General features: G+C 34.3%; 1 protein-coding gene and 2 long non-coding RNA genes across 3 annotated transcripts in view; 2 read left to right on the top strand and 1 right to left on the bottom strand.

Moving 5' to 3' along the window:
- Positions 1-24,982, top strand: part of LOC126973838 (uncharacterized) — a 453,438-nt gene that overhangs the window by 311,579 nt on the left and 116,877 nt on the right. The gene's annotated exons all lie outside the window — the stretch shown is intronic.
- The window catches only part of LOC126973817 (uncharacterized), a 143,088-nt gene that overhangs the window by 55,178 nt on the left and 62,928 nt on the right, over positions 1-24,982 (top strand). The gene's annotated exons all lie outside the window — the stretch shown is intronic.
- LOC126973835 (uncharacterized) lies at positions 457-23,912 on the bottom strand. Its single transcript, XR_007731428.1, has 4 exons — positions 23,845-23,912; positions 23,634-23,737; positions 1,404-1,664; positions 457-593 (listed from the first exon to the last, which is right to left on the bottom strand). It is a non-coding gene; the product is annotated as an uncharacterized LOC126973835 (long non-coding RNA).

The raw sequence follows: 24,982 nt of genomic DNA, 5'->3' as shown, positions 1-24,982 counted from the left end.
GTTCTACAAAGTAAATTCAAATTCCAACATTTTATAACACACAAATCTACAATAGCTTAAAACACTAACCTGTGAAAAGAAAAATTCCCGTCATCATCTGATTTTTTCACTGAAGCCATAAGTAACGTAAGCTTGTAATTTTTGATAAATTGCGTTTTTGGAATCAAACAATATTAACAAAATAACACTTTTTTTCAATCTATTTATTGCCGCTTTTATAACAAATATTAAACGCTCAAGAACTCCCATTACTAGTTTGAAAATCTCAATTCTGTAGATCAGCTATTGATTGTGTTTTTCAATACTGATAATAATCATGGCCTTAAAATATTCTAGCATGTAGATAGTACATTCATCTCTAACAGAGATACAGCAAGATATAAAAGAGAAAGAGAAAAAAACACTCAAAATTTTATTTGAATATTTAATCCATGAAGTGAGTGTTAAACTTTAAAAAAAAAGTGTTAAACTTTGAAACTTTAAAAAAAAACATTACAAATTATTAAGATTTGCAAGAGCGACATCTCAACTGCAAATACTGGGGTTGAGCAGGTTATGAACTGTAAAGTAGATCCTGTAGATGCAGCCACAACCTGAAAGTTGTACAAAGCATACAAGATTTTATCAACGATACGTCACTCGAACGGTTGGTACAGTTGGAAGTGCGCTCGCACGAAATGCGAGAGGTCGAGGGTTCGAGTCCCGCATCATTCTTAAAATTTTGTTTTCAATTTTTATTTGTGTATTTAGTGAAAGAAGTGAGGGTTATCACTTTAAAAAAACATAGCAAATTGTTAAGAAACGAAAAGCAAATTTATTGTTCCTGTAACCGACTTTGATTAACAAGTCATCACATACAGTCCATAACAGTAGTCTGATAAATAATAATAAGTCAATAACAGACATCTCCGTTTCGGGGAATCCAGATAATATTTTTGCTTATGAAAATAAGGGATGAGACGAGCAGGACGTTCAGCTAATGGTAATTGATACGCCCTGCCCCTCACAATGCAGTACTGCTCAGCATTTTTTAAAACCCCAAAAAATTTGAGCGGCACTGCAACTGCGCTCATCATCTTGAGACATAAGATGTTAAGTCTTATTTGCCCAGCAGTAATTTCACTAGCTACGGCGCCCTTCAGACCGAAACATAGTAATGCTTACACATTACTGCTTCACGGCAGAAATAGGCACCGTTGTGGTACCCATAATCTAGCCGACAATGGAGCCTCCCACTGGTAAAGGCATATAAACTGCCTAACGTCAAATTTCACTCTTATTTTAAGCATGTGTTTGTTTCTCTATACATATTTATCCTTAGTGTACAATTACTATATATTAAAACATAAATCTATTGAATGTTTAGTGTTTTAACAAATACTTTGAAACGCTGCCGCTCCTACCTCGTAGCACACAGCTTCGAAAGCCTCTCATTAGGTGTTGGCTCGCTTTGTTCACTGCAAGCGGTGTGACGGGGGACGGGGGGACAGGAAGGGGCCCACAATCATCACTGTCCGTGTATCAAAGCCGCTTGTGAGATAGCTGTCGGCTCTGCTATTGACACGCCGCTCAAAGTATTGCGATACACTCGTCAGCTGGCTAGCCGACTTTTGTTTCTTCAATTTCATCATACACAACTACAGTTCTCTGGTTGTGGATATTCACTAGAAAGAAACCTTCAGTGCAATTACATGAGAATCATTTTATTGGCTGGAATGGCAAACTCACCTAACCTGGATGTAAAATTCACGAAACATCTGCATTACCAGAGATAATAGAAATTTAATAAACATTAACAAAAATGGTCACCTTTTTGCTCTAAATAGTGATTTTCATTATTATAACACAAAAATTGCTTGTAACTAATTCTAGTAGGCTTCATAAGATACATAATAGCTTTAAGGGTAAATGTATATACTTTTATAATAAAATCCAGCCACTGTTCAGGCATTATCTATAAATAAATTTAAATGTTTTACTAAGAAATGGCTATGTCATAAATCCTACTACTCCACAGCTGAATATCTATTTCGCCAATATTTAAAAATGCCTTTTATGCCTTTTTATTAGGATGTGCATTTTATTATCACTAGCCATACCAATAGTATACTAGCGGACCCGATAGACGTTGTCTTGTTCGCACGTCTTAAGGAAATATCCTAAAATTATTTCTTTAGTATTAATTGTATCGTGATTGTTTTATTATATTGGAGGGGCAGCGGTAGAGATACGAGCCACAGGTGGGATCAATTGAGTATTGTGTCGTAAATATCGAGCAAGCGTTACGTGTACTCTAGTTTATGATTGCTGCTTTGGAATGTGATTGGAATGGAAAATAAGCTAACATTAAAAGTTGTTTGTTCATTTTAAGATATTTTTGTGGAATTTGTTTGTTTGATAAGTTTACATTCTTAGCTTTCTCCTTTCGTATTCGTTCATAGTTTAATAGTTCTCCTGAAACAGATCATTGAAAAATTGAAAGGACGAGTCAGGCTCACAGATAAGGGATGAAAAACTTCAGGCACCTATTATATAGTTCAAAAAATACAACGATAAAGTGTCTATTTTGTGAGACCTCCTTTATTTTTTATTTCATTTCATTTGATCAGTAATAGAATATAACCAATTTTTTACACAAATTGTCTTGCCCAACATACATACATACTTAAACATATATTATAATTAATAAAACATGACACAGAAAAAATATCCATATTCATGATAATATTATAATATTCGCACCTAACGGGTTTCGAACACGGGACCTCAGTAAGTAGCTCAGGTGGTAGATTCACTAACCAGTAGGCTATATAGGTTGTAAAGACCAATAAAAATAAATACTCTAAGAATATTTTAACTGTCTTCTTTTTATATTGGTTTCTGTGATGATGTTGAAATTTGAAAGAGAGCCTCTTTCAGAATTGACTGTCGGATAGAGCAGGTTTCGTAATATGGTACCATTAGTAAGCTTTATGTACTAAGACCTAAAGAAACTAATTACTTCTTAAATAAACTTTTCTGTTGAGCTGTTTAATAACTATCATACTTGATTTGGCATTTCAAACGTTAACAATCACTACCAGTAAACATTTAATTGTTGTACGTACGATCGCTAGAGCGGAATAGGGCGGCCCGCGTCGTCCTCAGAGCTCATTAATTTCATTAGACATCCTTGTTCGAAACTACATTAATTCCTGTCTGAGCGATGAACATGTAAACTTTAATATTTACGGCCGCTCATAAATACGTCGCATTCTCCTCTAACTTTAAATTAAACATTTCGTTCAGCGCTATTCCATAGTTGTGGATTTAATATGAACCTATTAACACATTGAAAATATTGGAACATTGCACATTTTTTCATCACATTACATGTTTGGGTCATGTTTTATGTTAAATTTTGATGATAAATATATGTACTTTTTTATTTATTTATGTACCACACATTTCTTTGGGAAACTCATAAGATTAGGTAGATAGGGTTATTTTACGCACCCTTGTAGATAGTAATAATAATAATAAATCTTTATTTGTTGCAAAAAATACAATTTTGCTTAAAATTACCCTCGACCCCCAAACTAGGACAATGCGAGTTAATGTTCGTTTCAAGTATTGACATAGTGAACATCAGCTTTCTTTTTAAATTGATAAATGATATTTATATGAACGAAAATGAAAAGATATATAGCGTTCCAAGAATAAATACCATTTCATCTTTCGTAAATACTTGCCTATATATGTATCGTCTTAAATTTATGTATTCCGTCAATTTCGGCTCTAATTATAATATTGCTATATTTAATATTTATGTTTGTTTGTCTTGTGTTGTCTCAGTTCGGCCTAGCCTTATAGTTTAATTAATACGTTTAATACAAGTGTTAAGGCCAAGCCGGACCGTCTTTGACTCAGCAAGTATTTCCAGACAAGTGTAGGATTAATATATTTAGCCTAAAACTAGTTGGCCATAAACCTTGTAATTTTACTTGCCGATAACATGATGTATACTTGTACAGGATGTTTATTCCTTATTACAGGAATTGTCCAAATGATCAGGACACCCAGCATCTATCACTATTTATCAGTTGAACATTATTTCTGCAAATAAAAATTCTATATGGTGTCATGATAACACTCGACACCTTGAGATATAAGATGTTAGAATGCTGAATCAGTAATTTCGTTAAGTTCAGTTTCGTACAAGCCACAATACAGTGCTTCATTCTACAGCTTGGTGACAGAAAAGGGCGCCGTGCAGGAAATGATCCACAATTAATGAACAACACCAAACTACAAACATTCCCCTCGAGCTGTCAACTCATCTCGTGAGGACGAGGGTTGGAAGTGGTGACGTGCTGACTACTGACAGGTTATTGTGACACGCGTGCCTGAGTTAACCACAACTCATTAAACAGTATATTGATTAGTGGCTCCTCCAACTACAGATGGTTTCTTTGGCTGCAATAAAAGGGTGACACAATGACATGAATACTGCTGTATTTAATTACAATCAATTAATTAAAATAAATGATAAAATATTTATAACTATTCAAATAGAAGAACGAAATCGACACAATATTGTTTGTAATTTTAGACTATTGTTTAGAAACTTACGACGAATTGCCGTTTGGAATAATATTGATAGAAATAAAAGTAGTGTAGTACTAATGTACAAATGAAGTTTTACAAATAATTCTGTAAAGTCCGTTTTGTGTTAAATTTTGTTTTAGAAGAGAAAGGTAAAATAACAAATTATAATTAATATAATATAAATAAAGCGAAATATTATAATAATAAAAAGAGGGAATTATGACGATGGAAACATCTCCATCTTTAAAAGATGGAGACGATTTCTTGTATGTTCTTTTCACTGACTTTACTTTTCCAAACATAAAATCAAAACGTATCAAAACATAAAATTTCAATAGTTCTAGTTTGGTTTGTACTATACTGTACTGTACGGTACTGCTAGAAACATTTTTGTACAGTACATAATTGTTTATTTTATTAATAAGAACATTTTGGGCTGCACAAAATATAAATACTACCAATAATTGATATAACAATTTTCATTTATTTTATTTTCCTAATCTTACTTGAATCCCCCTTCCAAAAACCATCAAACGTGTCATACTTACAGCTACAGACATTCCTACATTGAGGTCACCAACATGGTGATCACTGTCACAGGTAATATCGATTCGAATCAAATCCATGATCCAAAGTCACTGTACCTAATGTCTTTACTTTCCTCTTCACCTTAATGAACACATATCAAAGAAAACTTGAATGTTGCTTAAAATTAACATTAATATTATAAAAGTCATAACATTTAATATCGCGAGCTCAAGTAAGTATCGGATGTTCAGGATATTTGTCCGGTCAAAGAGATTCCCCGCATATTGGCAAGCGGCAAGCAGCGTTGGAAAGTTTACAGTTTTCTGAGCGCGTTCCTGAAGAATCGACCGTTTAATTTAGCTAAGTGAACGAGGCTCTTATAAATATCCTAAATATTTGTTTAGTCTGCGTCTACACCGACCTTATATCAATATTTATTTGGTACATGACAAGCAAGGAAGAGTGCAGTGGTATCCTTATATAAATTGTTACATATCCTGTTACATTTATATGTATTGAGATTCAGTATTTTGGTACATGACGACGCACTCGATCACCAAATTAGGTTGGTATTTGTAAAATATTAGTATCCACGTAACCCAACATAATTTAAAAATATTTGTAAAACAATGAAATAATACATATTACAAATCAGTCAAGAAATATCAAATTAAATAACGAAGTATTAAAAAATTTCAATGACGGTGTGTACTCAGCATTACCACCGAAATTTAATGCATTGCGAAATTTTTGGGCGCTCTCAACGAATTGGTTAATTAATTTCTTTCGGCAGTCGCTCCTGAACCGGGAGGGTTAAAGTTAACCATTTACGAAGAAATTTCTTTAATCAAACGTATTGAGTTGTTCCGAATGTAACTTAATGTAATTGGATGATAACATTTTATTTTGAGAGATTTCTTATTTAGGTAATTAAGATAAAGTATTATATAAAAGTAACATTAATAAAATTTATTGAAATCAATTTAAAATTACCATACATAATATGATCTAAAACATTGCATAAAACAATATTATGTCGATTATTATCATATTGCACCGCACCTGTCGCCGTGACACATAATAAATGAAGGAATGTGTTAATAAATCGATGAAAAATTGATTGCGGGCTTGGACTATGGAGATATAACGTAATAAACTATACAATTTGTTTTTTTTACCACAACCTGAGAGTTTGTTTATTAATTTCATTTGTAATGTAATTAAACCTAAGTATATATAATATTTTATATATTCTTACTTACCTATTTTAATCGATCTACAGAGTGAGACGTAGACGTTTCTATTTACGTAAGTACGAAGTGCTATTTTTAGTTATTTATTGTTTTTATGTGGTTTGTGATAAGTTTGATGCTCTACGCTCTATGATGCCAGCGATGACTTAAGCTACGTAGACGTAGACGCTGACTATGGGCCTTACGAGAAAGCTCATGGTCACTCAGAGGGCTATGGAGAGGGCTATACTCGGAGTTTCCCTGCGAGATCGAATCAGAAATGAGGTGATCCGTAGGCGAACAAAAGTTATCGACATAGTCCAAATGATTGTGAAACTGAAGTGGCAGTGGGCAGGGCACATAGTTCGACGGACATCTGCCGATGGGGCAGTAAAGTCCTCGAACGGCACCCACGTATCTGAAGACGCAGTGTTGGTAGGACCCCACAAGATGGACCGACGATATGGTCAAGATCGCAGGAATGCGTTGGATGCGGGCAGCGCAGGACCGATCGTCGTTGAAATCTTTGGGGGAGGCCTTTGTCCAACTGTGGACGTCTTCCGACTGATGATGGTGATGATGATGCTCATTATTTATTACTGTTTGTAAGGAGAATCAATGAAAAAGATTAAACAGATTGTTTATTTTAAATTGACTTACAATTGCGCTATTCCTTAATAAGTGATAATTTTTATTTAATTTTAACTAGATATTAAGTAAGAATAAATATAAATAATATTATGACAAAATATCCGGACGACCGAGCCTTGCTCGGATTTTTAAGAATGTACAAAACTTGAACATAAATAAAACTAATAGGACATCTGGATTTGAATTAAATTTTATGAAAGTTGTTGAAGCCGTTTCCGAGATTCAGATTATATATACATATAAAGAATTGCTCGTTTAAAGATATGACAAATTTAATGATTGCGTATATACTATTTATATAGTAACGAAGTCGTGTGAGATTTGCAAGTCAAGTAATAGAGAGCTATAGTCGCAATAACATTGACAATCGTCTCGACGTAGCGGCGCCGCCCGTCTTAACCTCCCTGTGACTCTGTCTGCTCATTCTGAAATATTGACATAAGCCATGGAACATGGGAAGATGACGCATAGTGTACCAACTACAAAACTATGTGTCCTCCTAGGTAATCTGAGCATTACTTTTTGGCTCAGATGCCACGATAATCTTAGATAATTGACCCTCTTGTTAAAAATGTATGGAAATAAATGTCTCCTTTCAAAAACTTACAGAAAAATAAATAAAGATTGCCTTAGATTCTAGTTTTAAATAAAATACTTAACGCATTGCTATAAATACTTAACACATCATCCGTGATAAGATACAATATAAAACTCTCACTTTATTTTAATTACAGATAGTTAAATAATGTGATAAATGTAGGTAATAAATTGCTTAAATGTATGCGTACACCTCCATCTTAGATAGTAACAACCTGCTTAAATCAAAAGTATCTATCTTAACCTAGAAGTATCTAAGCAATGTTGATTTTAATTGTGCAAACTTTCTTAGTTATTACCTTTTACATATATTATATAAGTTGTGGAAATCAAAGTAAAATATTGCACCTTAACTGTAAAAATTTTTTTTTAAGTTTAAGTGATGCAGACCATTCATTATTGATAAGTTAAATTATAATAATTGTAAACATAAATGAAATTGAATTGTCAATTTCTAATGTTAAAACAATTGCTTTTTACTACGGCCATGTGAGCATTTACAAGAAACTACTAGAAAACCAATTTTTAACATTTTTGTTTGTGAAGATTAATTGGAGCACACAATCCAAAAATCTTTTAAGTAGAACCGACTTCTAAAGGACTTTCTCTAGTTGGTAGTACATATCTTTTTAAGAAGTATTGTAGGCTATGGTAATTAATATTCTGCAAAAAAAAATCTCAATTTTTACAATTAGATTTAATAGTAAGTTCTACTATTTATATCAGAAATTCATTTTACTTGTTAATTTAATTAAATGCGGCCAAACCAAGGCAAAGTCAAAATTAAATGTACAATTAATATAAATAAATGAAAATGGACTTATACAAATTTAATTTGTATATTTTTCATTCCAGAAGTGAGAGATATCACTAATTAATAACAAACTGTTTACAAAATAGAGTTATCAAGGTTATTATTGTTCAGGATTTGACCAAAAACCACAATGACAGCTTTAATAATTAATATTCTGGGTTTGAATTTGAAATCTAAGCCGGGCCGAACCAATGCGGTCATACGTCTTGTTGCAGAGAGTAAAAAAAAAAGAAAAGGTCTCAAGGCTGGCTACCGGCGATTAATATCAAGTGTCACATGAAATGAAGCCAGAAAAGCAAAGTAAATCTTGTATCACAAACTCGAATAACCATAACGAACGATTTACTGGAGTCGATGTTCATGAACGAGTGAGGAACTAATCGACTATATCAAGGGTAGCGAATAACGTCAATTATAAGATTTATTCATCAAATTGCTTTGGATCAGTTCTCTCCTTTCAAAACATTTTATCCGATTGTTTTCAATATTTTACGATCTGTTTTATATTATTTTCTATTAAAGGCGGTAAACCAGCAAGTGTTTACCTAATGCAGAATAAGAATCTATCGCACATGTATATCAAAATTAAATATTTTTAATCAACTTCATATTTTGAATACACTTTTTCCATAGTTTTTTTTGCTATGGAATAGGGGGACAAACGAGCGTACGGGTCACCTGGTGTTAGGTGATCACCGCCGCCCACACTCTCCTGCAACACCAGAGGAATCACAAGAGCGTTCCCGGCCTTTAAGGAAGGTGTACGCGCTTTTCTTGAAGGTACCCATGTCGTATCGTCCCGGAAACACCGCACAAGGAAGCTCATTCCACAGCTTCGTGGTACGAGAAAGAAACCTCCTTGAAAACCGCACTGTGGAGGACCGCCACACATCCAGATCGTGGGGATGATATCGTAACTTGAGGCGTGTCGTGCGAAGGTGAAATTCGGCGGCAGGAATCAGGTTGAACAGCTCTTCGGAACACTCCCCGTGATAAATGCGGTAGAAGACACACAATGAAGCGACGTCTCTACGCAACGCCAAGTGATCCAGCCGTTCACAGAGTACTGGGTCCCCGACAATTCGAGCTGCTCTGCGTTGCTACGGTCAAATGGATCGAGCTGATACTGGGGTGCGCCAGACCAGAGATGACAGCAATACTCCATGTGAGGCCGGACCTGCGCTTTGTAGAGCGCTAGAATGTGGGCCGGCTTGAAGTATTGCCGTGTTCTATTTATGACGCCCAGTTTCTTTGAAGCCAGTTTGGCTTTGCCCTCCAGATGGCCACGGAATTGGTAATTGCTCGAGATTTCGAGACCCAGTATTCCGATACTAGGCGAGGCTTTAAGGGAAGTGTTCTCGAAGAGCGGTGATACGGCAAATGGGGGTTTTTTAGTGGTAAACGCGCAAACTTGAGTCTTCTGGGGGTTATATTGGACAAGGTTCAACTTACCCCATTCCGCGACCTTCTCGAGAGAGGACTCGATAGAAGACACAAGTTTCTCCCGACACTGGTCGACGTTTTCCCGAGAGAGACCTGCATGGCCCGTGTATACGGCATCACCAGTGCTGTCGTCTGCATAGCAATGCATGTTGGCGGTGTCCAACATATCATTGATATGCAGAAGAAACAGCGTGGGAGATAGCACACAGCCTTGGGGCACTCCAGCGTTCACGGGCTTGGGATTCGAGCAATAACCGTCGATGACGACCTGTATGCTGCGCCCAGTGAGGAAGCTGGAGGTCCACTTGCATAAGCTCTCGGGAAGCCCAAATGATGGAAGATGTGTGGGTCTTTTGAGATAATGGCACAGAAACCAAATAAACAGTGTTAAATGTGGCGACACTACATCTAATTCCTATAAATTAGACTGCGGACTACGTCAAGGAGGTATCACCTCTCCGAATCTATTTAATTTGTATCTAAAAGATTTGATAGAGGAGTTGAGAACAACAAATATCCGATGTCACTTAGGTAACGCGTGTTTTAACAGTCTCAGTTACGCTGGTGACAATGTGGTTCTCAGCCCGCCTATCAAGGGACTTAGGTTCAGCATTATGCCAATGCTTACGGGCTGAAGTATAACGTTAAAATGTCATAAGTGTTGGTATTTCGTGCGGGCAAAGGTCCGGAGAGGGTACCTGAGGTTTTGTTGGATGGTTGAGCGGTTCGAGTTGTCACAAATTTTAAATACTTGGGACATGTTCTTACAGAGCACCTGAAGGAAGTCTGTGATATTGAGAGAGAGATTTCTCGATTAAAATATTGTGAAATAAATAAAGGAGCCATGTTCAAGACGTCTGGGAAAAGCTTTTTAGCCTTTCCAGATAATTTATAAGTTTTTGGTATATTTTACTTTTTATCTTTATTTATATGTATTAGAATATCTCAGGGTATTTTGCCTTTAATAAAAACTTATCTATCTATATATATAAAAATGAATTGCTGTTCGTTAGTCTCGCTAAAACTCGAGAACGGCTAGACCGATTTGGCTTATTTTGGTCTTAAATTAATTGTGGATGTCCAGAGAAGGTTTAAAAGTTTAGTATAAAATGCTTGGAATTAAATAAAAACAACAAATTTGTTTTTCCTTTATTTGTCCATACATAATTTCTATGAGAGAATTTATTGACGCACGGTTTGACAGTTCTGCTGTGAAACAATTTCATTACGACAGCAGGTTGCATATTTTACTAAGTAATTTTTGATGTTATGATATATTATTGACAAATTCATAAAAAGCATTATTTTATTTTATATATACAGAACAACGTCTGTCGGGTCAGCTAGTTATATTATATATTTATATTAACAAGAACGGGTGCAAAAATCTCAGTGGCTTATTTTTTTATAAAAATTTCGTTACAATATTTATTCATTTAGATAGCCAATTCTCAATAAAGTATGTATGACGGTTTTAAAAAATTATTTAGTCGACAGTCAGAGGCAATTAGAGGAGTGTTCTCAACTCTGGTGAAGTATCTATAATATATTATATCAAACAGGAACGGTCAAAAATCAGAGTTCAAGTTCATAATGTACAAATTGAGTTTAATGATCGATAATTAACTACGGTTACATGTGAAAGTTTTGAGTTAATTAGTTTATATAACATTTGTTAAGTTACTCGTAGTGCTGTGAAGCTCATTTGTGCGTGGACATTGTACTTATTAATATTAACTTAAACACAAAGGTGAAGTTAAATTGCATCATAAACTTCATTTTAGCACATTGCCAACATTAATTAACTCGCTCATTCAATAAAGTAACCTTATAAAGGATAATAATTCACAAGTTTAAACCGAAAGCTATTTACTGATTTGTCAAATAATATTTATTAGTTATTTAAGTTAAAATAAATAAATAAATAAACAATACATCAATATACCTTTAAATAATTATAATATGGTTGAATTAAACGAACTTAACGGTATATCGCAATCTATGTATGTTTAGATGATCACACTTTCCGTTAATTTTTGAAATTATACTTCTTTAGGCGCGTTATGAAAAAATGATAAGAGTGAAATTTTCAGATGCGCCTGCATCACTGTAACACAAAAGTAACAGGGTGAAGTTGGTTCCTAAAATTTTCTGACGTTTGCAACATTTGTTATTTTTTTTTGGTTTATTCGTCCATTATTAGGACAGGCAAAGGGTTCAAGCCCATACAGCCGTATTCATTATTTAATAATTAATTGTCGAAGTCATCTTTGCAAGATTTTTACAAAATTGTTCTTTCAAAAATCGTAGAATAGCACGAGGAATAAATAAATTTAATGATTTTTGCTTCGTTAGGTCAAAGAAGTATAACTTCTTGTGTGTATACATAAGTACAAACACACTTTTTTTATGTAGCTTTAGATGAGCAAAGTGAACCGCGCAGCTGTCCAGTTTCATTAGCCAGCGTTGGTCGGCCGGTCGTTAGTTAAGGCTCGTTACAAATTACAATTAAGGCCAATATCCGGGCGTGATCCGGGTACGTAATGTCATCGTCACAGGCCGATTACTCCCCGCGGTCTACATTAACAACACTTCAATTATAAACACAAGTAATAATGATAATTAACACATTTGTTTTATCACCGATTCGAGACCTGTCATTATGTATAACTCATATTAGTAATGTAGTGACATATCCCGGTTTAGTATTTATCAATAAATTAAGAATCAATAAAACATTATGTTAAGTTTAAATTCATTTCATACTGACTACTATAGAGTTACTATAATATTCAGAAAATTCTTTGTCCAATAAATTTTTACGGCATTACAAATAAACTTGGTATAAATTTATACCTGAGAACAAACCAAGAATATGCAAAATGTTTACAAATAGACATTTTTCTTATGATTGGTTTATTCGGACGTATAACGTTTCCCACGTTGATTTGCAAGGCTGCTTGACATAAGTTAAGTTGGTAAACCAATTTCATTTGCAAATATTCGGAAAAGAAGTAATTTTACTTCAAAGAAAATCTATTATTAAGTGAATTTTAAAAATATCAAGTTGGGATTATTTGTAAAATAATAATTCAAATTTCTCTCTAGACAATTTCCTACTCAACTTTTTGCATCATCCGTTATTAAGTTGAGCAGGTGGTCTACTGTTTGTTTATTTTGTATTACTTCTGGTTATCTAATGTTAAGTGGAGCCGGTAGACGGTGCCCCAACCGGTGAGTTGAAGAAACATTCCAATATGTAGGGATCGGATTCGGTCGCTTACCTTAGCGGTTAAAGCGTTCGAGGCGTACATCTAAAATGCGGGTCCAAATCCTGTATCTTACGTAAATTGTGGTACTTATTAAAGTATATTTAATTCCAGATTTGAACAAGATCTCTTAAAAATATAAATATTCCTTTAGAATGGCCAATGTCGGGAAAATAAATACCCGGACGTGTGTTTCATTGCCGAGCGTGACAATATCCACAAAATTACAGTTAAGCGAGCCTATAGAAGTTTTCACTTGAAAAAGCTCCAGCGAGTAGCGATCCAAACAACTGAAGTAAAAATACACACAAGCCCGCTGAACGAGAGACCGAGTCTTGAAAGTTGAAACACTAACATACCAGTATAACGACAATGTTCAATTACTCATCTAGATCATACACACTCAGATATCTACAGCTCCGCTCCAAATCCACGAAAAATAAAATTAGGACAAGAGCGAGGCGTGAAAACGATTCGCAAATCCGTAGCGGGACGCGAGCGTAATCAATTCGTATTTCCGCACTTTAACCGGCTTCCGGTGGGAAAACTTTTTTATATTGACGTTGACGAAGGGAACAACTTCTTAACTTGTGAAACTCGTTTCAGTTGAGTGACGTCACGAAAAAGGCTTCAAATTGTCGAGAATTGGGTCGCGGGCACATCTATTTATTATTTAAATAGGGCCACGTAAAAGCATAATAGTGTTCGGTTAACTTTGCTAATAACAAACAGATTTTAAAATTCACGATTGTTGACTTCTGAGGAAATTTTGCACACATGTTATGAGGTCATCAAAGGACAGCGAGTACATTTTATCCCGAAAATATTAAAGTTCGAATTTTAGGTCTGCTAAGAATTCGAAAGAGAATCATTTATTCGGTTGGCGGCGCGGGGGTTCAAAAAACATTCTTCAAATCCATGATGGTTGCAACGTAAAGTGATCGATACGCAGATAAGTCAAATAGCTAGTTTACTAATTGAGGAAAAATACATATAATAAACGCAATTAGTCCTGCATTAGGAGGCCTAATCAAGTTATCTGTAATTGAAGTAATTTCAATATTTTTTTACTTTCTTTCCGATTTGTTCTGAGTTCTCAAAAAGTTATTGTTTTGAATTAAACAATTCATTTGTTAAGCCAATATTATTTCACAATTAAATCACCATTTCATTTCCAAATTCTGTTTTCATTTTTACTAAATCCATAAACAATCAAAGTATCGAGCTGATTCATGAGAAGACAATGTATCGCTAGTTTAAAAGTTGAACTTTATCCCGCAGCCGAAGGCTTTGAGTTTTGAACTTTTTGTTTAACTTAGAGCAAAGTTATGAGGGATCAACAAAAGTCTCTCATTCGTGAAACGATACTTTTTCGCAACCGATCAACTAAGTTATTGTTATTTATGTTTTGTATTGCCTTTGTTCTGCTTCATTACATTTATAAGTAACAAAATAATAAAAAGTTATTAATCAAGTTATTATATGAGACGAGTCATTATTAGTTATTACTGTGCAAGATGTGCCCTTAATGATAAGGGGTAGGTCCGGTCCAATTATATATATAATAACACAGTACTATCATAATATTTGTAAACCCTCTGAGCAGCATCTCGATTGCAATAGTCAAATTCTTCTGCTAGTGCCACTTCTACTAGTTAAGGCTAAGTTTTATCTTTGAGACTCTCATACGCAGCCCGCAAGCTCATCAAAATCGTCACTTTGCAACGTAAAGTGTTTTTTCCGTAGAGTTTTGATATTTGTCTTGCTACGGTGCACCTCAACATAACCCGAACTCAACATATTACGGTGCTTGAATACTACAGCAGCTTAGTGGTACAAGAAGGTGCCGCTGTGATGCTTATCTAGCCAGCATCCGGGACTCAGATTAAAACCCTGAACTTTGCATAACACTACATAATATCATATCAATACACTAATACAACTAAAAAGGATCTAAAACTGGTATTTAAAGTGTTTGAAAGTAACATTCAGGTAATATTATGAGTGATCGGGGACACACATCAACAGTTTTTGTTATTTTTCGTTTGTATTATCTTTAAGATTGTTAAAAGGTTTCCACAAAATAAAACCTAACCCCCCAGCAATAATTAAACTCAATATGTTATATATATATACGTAACTATAACTAAACTGTTACATTACTGCTCAACTTTGTCGTTAATTATTGAAACGTTAACGTTTCGATAATTTTTTTTTATATTCTTTAATTTTTTTCAGAAATGCAAGCTATTTCGGTTGCAATTAACACAAACCAGTTTGGAAGCGTGCCTCGTTTAATGAATACACAAAGCGAAGTGAAATTTGTAAAAAGCAATAAAACGTTGATTCTTCTTTTCATTAAGCTAATATTTTGTAGCAAATTGCTTTGTTTAACGAGTACAGTTTCACCGACCTTCATTTACCAAAAATGATTTCCTGTTTGATTGGCGCGTGCCGCCCGCTTCGTTCGCAAATTGATTTCGCGCACGATAAGCCGCTTATTGTGGACATTGGATTGTTATTGGAGATACTTAATTACGTTTTATTGAAGACATTTTGTTTTTCAAATACTTTTGAAGAATATGCTCAAGATATTATCGAGTTATATCATGAAAATTAGTTGCCAGTTCAAAGAAAGCAATATTTTGTTCATCAAAAATTATTTTATTACAATAAAAAATGAAGCGAGCAATTTTTAAGATTTTTAAAGGATGCGCGTCGTAATCGTTTAAAAAGTATTTTATTTAACACTTACGGTTATCAAAAAAGTTACTGAACGAGCAATTGTTGTATATTAATATTTTTATACAAGTACAACAGTTGCTAAAATATCGAGATGAAACATTCACGGGACTTTTTTAGGGCAAAAAGCTGTCTAGGCTATCCCGAGGTTTTATTTATAGTAAACATAATTTAAAGAGTCATCCAGATCGTGTATCAATTAAATATTAATTATAGTGTAGTGAAGGTAAGTATTAACCATTTAAGCCTACTGGACCTAAATCAGAAATTTTTATATTTTCTTTTTATTACCTAAATCCTAATTTCTAGATAACTCCACAAGTAAACTCAGTGCTTTTAGAGCGTTCTCTTACTGAAAGTTCAGTGAAGTCCGATAAATTTGAGGTCCTATTGAGCAGAATTATACTCATTGTTAGACAGTTTAATGTGGCGAGCGGCAGTAATACACTGAGCAGCTGCCGTTTGAGATGGGAGCAACACTGCCCGCTTATAATTCTAGTTTTTAGTAATTGATTCGAATAGATTCAGTTCAAATTAGTATGCATCATCTACAAGCAATAGTGTACATGCTACCGGCAATCTGTATATCTCAGGTATTCTCTACAATACACCTGGGCCAACCAATGGGCACTGCACCTGGGCAATGTATGAAATGTACTTCTTACCTTTATTGTCCGTTACATAGATTATAAGATTGCTTAGATTATCTACTGGTCCACCGGCAACCGGTAAAATAATTTTATTTACAAAATTTTGTTTTTTTTTTGTTATAAAAAGTATATTTTTACTACAGTCAAGATATAATAATTATTATTTACAACAACATTTTATAGCTTATTATTAGTATGTATTCAATTATATAATCAAGCCTCAGCTAAAGGTACATGCCACTACCAATAGCGTTGTATTTTGCAGGCGTAACGTAATGTACATTAACATTAAGACTTATAAATCATTAGGATTGCTTCTTGGTTAATATAGAGATACTCAGACCAATAGTGAAAGTAAATACTTAAATATATAACGAGTCGGTGCAGAAACTATCAATCTGGACCGACGGCCGAGTGAAACTGGCGCTCCCACAGGAAGGCTCACATAACAGACGACAAGATATTCCCTCCTCCCGAGCGGCCTGAGAAGTGATTGAAATAACTTGCTTCATTCACTTCGCCCACATATTAATATTATATCCTGATGTCCCAGATATATGAGAACTAGCTATATATTTCTCATTTACATATTTTAGGCCGGCCTAGAACGTCGAGGGACCCCGAAAACGTGGAGCGAGTATAATCGTCTGTTCTCACGAAACGAATTGGTCACCCAACCTCAACCCATCAACTCGAAAGCGGTCTGCTGTCCTTAACGTGCCAAGATAATGATGTATTAAACCGCATTTTCAAGAAAGATTTAAGTCTACATTCCTATAAAATCCAAATGGTGCAGGAATTAAGGCCTCAGGACCATGCCACTAGGTTGCAGTTTGCGAACGAAATGGTAGAGCGATTCACCAGTTTTACAAACATTTTTTTCTCAACAAGGCACACTTCCACCTAAATGGGCATGTGAATAGACAAAATTGTCGTTATTGGAGTGACACTATATCATGGTGATCAAAAACCCCTGCATTCCAGCCAACCAACCCAGTAACTCTTGACGAATTAAAGGATCGTATTCGCACAGAAATCCAAAACATCTAAACAGAAACATGTAAAGCTGTCATCGAAAATTTCCGCTCTAGATTGCAGCAATGCCAGAATAATGAAGGATTGCATATGGATGATGTGATTTTTAAGAAATAAATTTCCCTTTTGTTTACTATCGAAAACAATAAACAATTTTGATGTACTGTAATTAGTTTTTTTTTAATCATCATTCCAATTATAAACGGACTTTTGGTCCACCCTGCATAATAATATTATATAAAGTGATTTGAATGCATAACATATTAATATTATATAATTAAATATTTTATCATTCTGCAGCCGGTTAAGTTATAGGAAAAGATAATTTTTTAAAATGATAAATTAGTGAAGATAGATAAGTGAGCAGTAATAATCATTCAGAATATAGTATTCAGTAAATGAATATTAAGTCTAGCGCAAAAAAATAGATAAGAATAGAACAAAAAAGTAAATAAAAACCACACATTGGTAGATTCAATGAAATCCATGAAATGAACAGAGAGAAACCATAAAACATATAAAATACCAAGTAATATACAAGCAAACACCAAAACGTCGTTATTAAAAATTAGGGAAATAAGAAATGATGGCAAAAAGTCGGTAATGTCGAGTATGATGGACATTTCTCCCGCAAACAATGCGGCCTTAATGAAACCGTCCCACGAATACAAGCATCGGCGAGTCGCGCGACGAATCAATCGCTACTAGTGATGGGACCATCGATACACAAATGTCGATACCAATACATAATTGATAACTACTGCCTCGATATATAATACATATAGAATCGATAAAATAATATTATGATGGCAAACGGCTGGGTAACTCACAGTAATATTTTTTATTAATAACGACGCTTATTTCTGCCGTGAAGTAGTAATGTACAAATATTACTGTTTTTCGGTCTGAAGTGCGAGGTAGCTAGTGAAATTACTGGGCAAATGAGACTTAACATCGTATGTCTCAAGATGATGAGCACAATTGTAGTACTCAGAATTTTTGGGTTTCTTCGGGTATCCTGAGCAGCACTTCATTGTAATAGGCAGGGCGTATCAATTACTATCAGCTGAACGTCCTGCTCGTGGTGTCCCCTATTTTTATAAAAATTATAATTACAATCATATAAAATTATAAGTTTTAGAGCTTATTTTTATTTAATAAGAGAATGCAATTATAAACTCGTCCGTCTTTCTGAATAATTTCAGAGAAGTGTTAGTTAATTTTATCATTGACATCCTCTCTGAATAGGATAGTAGGAGATGAGGTACTTAAACATGTGAGTTTGCCACCCTGAGAAGTGATAATGCAATAATATTTATGTACCTTGATACTGAGGAAAATATATATGTTTACTACATACATATAATATTGTATATAAAATATATGTTTGAGAAATTTATTTGAAGCTTTGTAGTTTCTAACCGATATAAATATGTATCCGATCCATCTTATCAGATAAAATATATCTCGTTGTCGATAGGGTACATCACTAATAATAGGGAGTTTTTCAATTGTGAGGCGAGAATCTCCCGTTTCTCTCATAAATAAAACTTTTAGACGCAATTCCCCAGCTTCAAGTTTGTATTCGAAGGCTTTGATTTTTAGGTGTCTGTCTGTGTAGCCTCGCCACTCCGCGTGCCAAATGTAATGTTCAATATTATTGTTGTGCTGCCATTATCTGATCTTTATATTATTGTTGATAACCGACAAACAACTGAAGAGTGTTTAAAGAGTTAGGTACAAGGCAACTATCTACTAACAATTGATATTAATCTGTTCCACACGTTATAGAAGAGATGCTAATAAATATTTTAGATACAATTCTTTGACTTTTCTTTCAAACCACGCCCGGTTTAGTCGTAGAGATGATGAAAGTATATTGTCTGTGACATTTTCTACGACACTTGCGACATTGATGCAAGTGTTGGGAAAAGTCGATTTAGGTGTATATTTCACGAGGATGTATAAAAACGTAGTTTGTACGAGCATGATATACCTATCATCGCTATATCATACCTGATTAGGATATGGAGTAGATGGAAATTTAACAGTATCATGACCACATCAAATCGTGTCGAGTCTTCAATGGGGAGTTCTCGCCTCTCGCCTCCTGACGTAGCGCGTGCGACTCAAGCACATTAAAAACAAAAAAGAATAATCGAAATCGGTTGGTGTGATATATATTGAGTTATTTGTCCATTTGTCGCGTACATAAGTATTGCTAATTTTAGACTTTTATGGTTTTCTTATGGATGTTATTTTCAGATCTGGACCAAAGTGGTCAAGCTTACAAACAAAAGAATCATCAAATTCGGTCCACCCAGTCGAAAGTTCTGAGGTACCAAACATTAAAAATATAGTCGAATTGAGAATCTTCTCCTTTTTTGAAGTCGGTAAAAAAACTTCAAAAAACTATTCCATAATGCAATATACATTAAACAGAAAAAAATATTTGCGTTTTTTCTACAACTTAATAATCAATATAATATAGCAACAATTATTGTTATTTTTGAAGTCGGTGTCATCCAAGGTAGGTTTGTAACTACTGTAGTGTGTGTATCACCTTTATACACCTATGCACACACTCATCTCTCCATTTAGTATATAAGCAGTTCCATAGTGTAGTAGAGGAGCTTATAATCGCAGTCAGACATATAATTATTTAATACCCGAACATCCAACATCGCACTACATACATAGTTATTAGATGAGATGTGCTTGTGTCGCACTCGCTACGTGACGAGGCGAGAGGCCAGAGCGGGGCTGCGGCGGGTCGATACCGATTCCAAAAATAACAATAATAATTGTAACTAGAATTACATTAATTAGGTTGTAAAAAAATACCGTTGAATTGACAACCTCCTCCTTTTTTGAAGTCGGCTAAAAATGTATAAAGGGACCCATTAAAAAATAGTTGATTTTAGATAAGTAATACTGCTAGTACTTATGATAGTTGAAAGAAAGATCGTAAAACCCATGATAATAAAAACTATTTAATATCGTTTCCAGTAATGCATCTTTGAATTTTTATTCAAAGAATCGTACCTCCCTTGTTAGTTTTCAAGATGGAGTTGGTGCTGGCCCGCAATCCGCAGAGCAGTGACGCAGATTTCTGTCGGATGATGTCTTGTGTGAGCAGACCAGATGTACCTACTGCAGTAGCGGGACAGCTCCAGCAGGATCCTGAATCCGTTGTTATATTGTAGAGCGCGGACATCGGACCATCGGTGCTCTTCGTTCCCTCTCAATATCTACCAGATCATTTAAAATTTAAACCTTGATTTATTACTTTTTGCTTGTCTATCCTTAGGGGTGGCTTTCGTTCCTGGCACCCACTGGGGGTGAATGCCTCAGTCTCAACGTGACGAGCACAATTGCAAAGCCGCTCAGAATTTTGGGTTCGTGATTAGTACGCTCAAACTTGAGTCTTCTGGGGGTTAAACTGAATACTGTTCATTTTACTCCATTACCCGACCTTTTCAACTGAAGACTCGATGGAAGGGATGTTTCTTCCAGCATTAGACTTAGCTATATAGAACTGCATGGTTGGAGTATTCCGCAGTACTGTCATCCGCATAGTAATGCATATTGGAGGCATAGCATTGATATGCAGAAGAAAAAGAGATATCAATATATAAAAGATGCCGACTAATATTTCAAAAGAGATAGAACTTATCCCAAGAAATTAGAAATGGTCACTATATATATATATATATATATATACATATTTAATGTTACGCTTGAAACATAATATAAGACAGACTTATTATACAAATGTCATCATGAAATATTGTTGCCCTTTATTTGAAGAGTACATAATATTTCAAAACGACTATTAAATAACTGTTGGTTGGTAGAAAGAATAACATTCGGTATTCAGTAAAGTTTTCCAATTTCTAGAGTTTAAAGAAACGTTTCCCATTATAACTAAGTTGTGGAGCCAACTTCGACTGGCTCTGTTAAACTGAACACTCAACTCTTCCGAACTCTATCTACGAATTCAATTAGAATGATCTTCCTTAAATTAAATTATGACTGTGAAAATACTGGACGAGACTCTATCACAAAAGTTAAGAATAACACTATGGCTGAATTAACACAAAATATAATATTATTCCAGCTTATACATAGTCTTTTAACTAATTACCTATATAAATAGTATTAAGATAAATTCATCATAAGAGTCCAATAGACTTTTAACTGTAAGTTTCCAAATATTTTCCGTATGTATCAATCACCCTACTTACGGCCTAATTTCTAATGCCTATCTTCTTGTAGGAATCTTTTTCAAAGCAGTTTACTGTAAAAACGCTTTGTTTAACCAAGTTGGACCAAATTAATTGAAAGATCGAAGATGTTTCATTTAATCATTGAAGTTAGTTTGCAAGAAGAAACGCATAACAATGATAAATAAAATAATATTCAGATTTATAACTTTTAACTTAATTCGAATTACAACATAATATTATATTTTGTTTTTGACGAAAAGAATGATAATTATAATAAAATAATATTTTCATAAAAAGTATTTTTGTAACAGCGCCACCTGTGTATTTAATGTTGCTATGCCAATTGTTTATGATACTCAAGGAATATTTCACGACTCTAAATGCCAACAGTACACCGTATTCTGTATAGATGGCGCTTATAGCGCAATAGTACACAGGAATAAATCCCATTTCAGCGCTATGCAGGGTCCTCATGATAACGATACAAATAATGCCTATTACTGACAAATATTATTATATAAGTCAAGGGAGTGCTGGTACGAGCGCCATATATTATATATTGTAAATGAAATAAGCAGTTTGACTCTAGCTCAAACAGTGTTGTCACTGGCGCCATCTATGCCAAATGCTTATGATACTCAAGGACTGTTTCAAGACTTAGAATGCCAACTGTACACGGTATTCCTTGTAGATGGCGCTTATAGCATATAATAGTATACAAGAAATAATCCCAACTTATATTAAATTATACAAGTCAAAGCAGTGCTGGTAAGAGCGCCATCTTGTAAACGAAATAAGCAGTTTGACTCTAGCTCTCAGAAATGTGGCTGGCGCCATACAGCATCAAGTTTGTGTAGGAACCGCTAACAGGACTTGTCAAGCCCTACAGCTCTGCCAGTAGATGTCACCACATGTATTGGAATTTTATTAAGGGTTGAAAACTCTTTATCTTCGCCATGCGAGCATGACACTCCTTGGATGGTAAGATAATAAATAGCCATCGCTATAATAATACTGAAACTTAAGTTATTATATCACTATTAAAATATTATGTCTTAATATTAAAAAGCGTGGGGTGTGCTTAATAATAACATAATTGGATAGTATAAATTCGATATTTGCGATACCTTCGTGATAATTTTCCGTCTGCTCTACTTCTTCTACTTATAGGCAGGCATATTTAATAATAATATTTACACACTTTTACACAAATTATCTTGCACCGAACTAGGAGCAGCCTGTACTATGCGTACAACTCAACGATATATTTAATACAATATACTTACGTAAACATACATAATTGAATAAATATAAAAATCCATGACTCAGAAATAAACAGAATTGTTGCACCTACCGGTATTCGAACCCGGGACCTTCAGCTCAGTAGGCAGAGTTACTAACCACTGGGCTATAGTAAGTTAAAATATTATATTGTCAAGGTTCTGATGTGTATTGCTGTCCCAAATACCTACCTGTAACTATGTATTACCTAGAATATTAAATACATTATCTAATGATCTAATAGATATACATATCTGCAAAAGAAAAATTTCAAAGTAAAGCTAAAAAAATACTATCTAGAAGCTAATAACCTGGAATACCCATGATCTATATTTTTAATAGTACTACTCTATGTTATATTAAGTCTTAAGTAATTAAGACAATTATTGTAATGCGAACCTACCGCTCGCACATAAACCTTAGAGGTTTTGCGAGTATGTCTTGATTATTACATATATTAAGATAATATTGTTCATTGAATAAATAAATAAATAAAAATAAAAAATAAATAAATTAATAAATAATGGTAAATATAAAGTACATCATGAAGCTAAACAAAATTAATTCAAACTTACGTTTCAGTATCTGTCGTCGTCAGCTACAAATCTCTTTGATGGCTCCAACTTGATTTGAATAAATCCTCCATTTGACGCCCTACCCCGCTCTATCTAGGCCGGCTCTGTTTTTAAAAAGAGATAAATTCAAATTCAAATTGCTTGGATCAAAATCCTAAGCGAAAAAGAAAAGAGGGATGTATAACAAAATAGAAATCTGTTGGTAACTCACCTTGAAATAAATATATAAAAAAAATACGGGTAGCACTTCGGAAGTGCCGGCAGAAGTGAAAACTTGAACATTAACGTTGTGCATTTTTAAATATTTCGCGAATTGCTTTATTTATCATTAATTGCTATCGCTATCTCTATACACAAAATGACAATTTAAATTTTATATTACAAATAGAAAATTAATACTTAAGGACGCGTTCTCAAAACAGAGAGGTATCGAATCGCACTACTACACTGACACCGCTCAAACACATACACGTACTTAAAGTTAATTGCGGGAATCAAATGAATTTGATACTTTAGCAAGTTGGAATTTTATTTTTTTAATACCTTTGTATTTTTGATAATTGGTTGATGTATTCGTTTAGTAGTTAAATATTAGAATTTTAGATGGCAATTCTGACGCATAACGTCGTGTGCAGTAAACGCAGTTTTTTTTTAATCCAAGATGGCCGCCGCGAAAAATTATGATTTCAACAATATGGGTATCGTATCCGAGGTTATCGAGGGTGCAGAGAACAATAAGATAGGTCTTTCAAAATCAAATTTTGAGATTTTTTAATTAGATTGGTAACGGAATGTGTTTTGTACATATTGTGAGTGAAAAGTCGAAACGTAAATATTTCTATATTTAGGGAATGAAGAATTAATTTAGCATGTGGAATATTGTTAGACAGGCCTTTTATAAGACAATTTAAGTTTATGAATGAATTCTAATTTTGACGATATAAATGACACCCATGAAGAAAATTTTGTAGATTTCATAGGCGCCATCATGGATTTCGATTTAGGCCCGCTATTCGTTATTGTTGACCCCAAAATCCATGAAAATGACACCCATGATAAGAAGTTGGTAAATTTTATAGTCGCCATCTTGAATTTCGTTTTTGACCCGATATTCGATATTTTTGACCCCAAAAACCATGAAAAGGACACCCATGTAAAGAAGTTGGTAAGTTTCATAGGCTTTCATGTAAAAGGCATTAATTATTTTCTCAAAATTGATTCCTTTAGAATTCTTTTTGATATCATTTCTAATAACTACTAGATACTACTACCGCTTCGGAAACAAATGGCGCTCTGAGAGAGAAGAAGCGGCGCAAGAAACTCTCCCAGCATTCTTTTTTTGCGCTCTT

This window comes from Leptidea sinapis, chromosome 30 (genome assembly GCF_905404315.1).
Source record: "Leptidea sinapis chromosome 30, ilLepSina1.1, whole genome shotgun sequence".
Taxonomy (NCBI): Eukaryota; Metazoa; Arthropoda; class Insecta; order Lepidoptera; family Pieridae; genus Leptidea; species Leptidea sinapis.
Note: the sequence above shows the minus strand (reverse complement) of the source record. Positions and strands in the feature narration are given on the sequence as shown.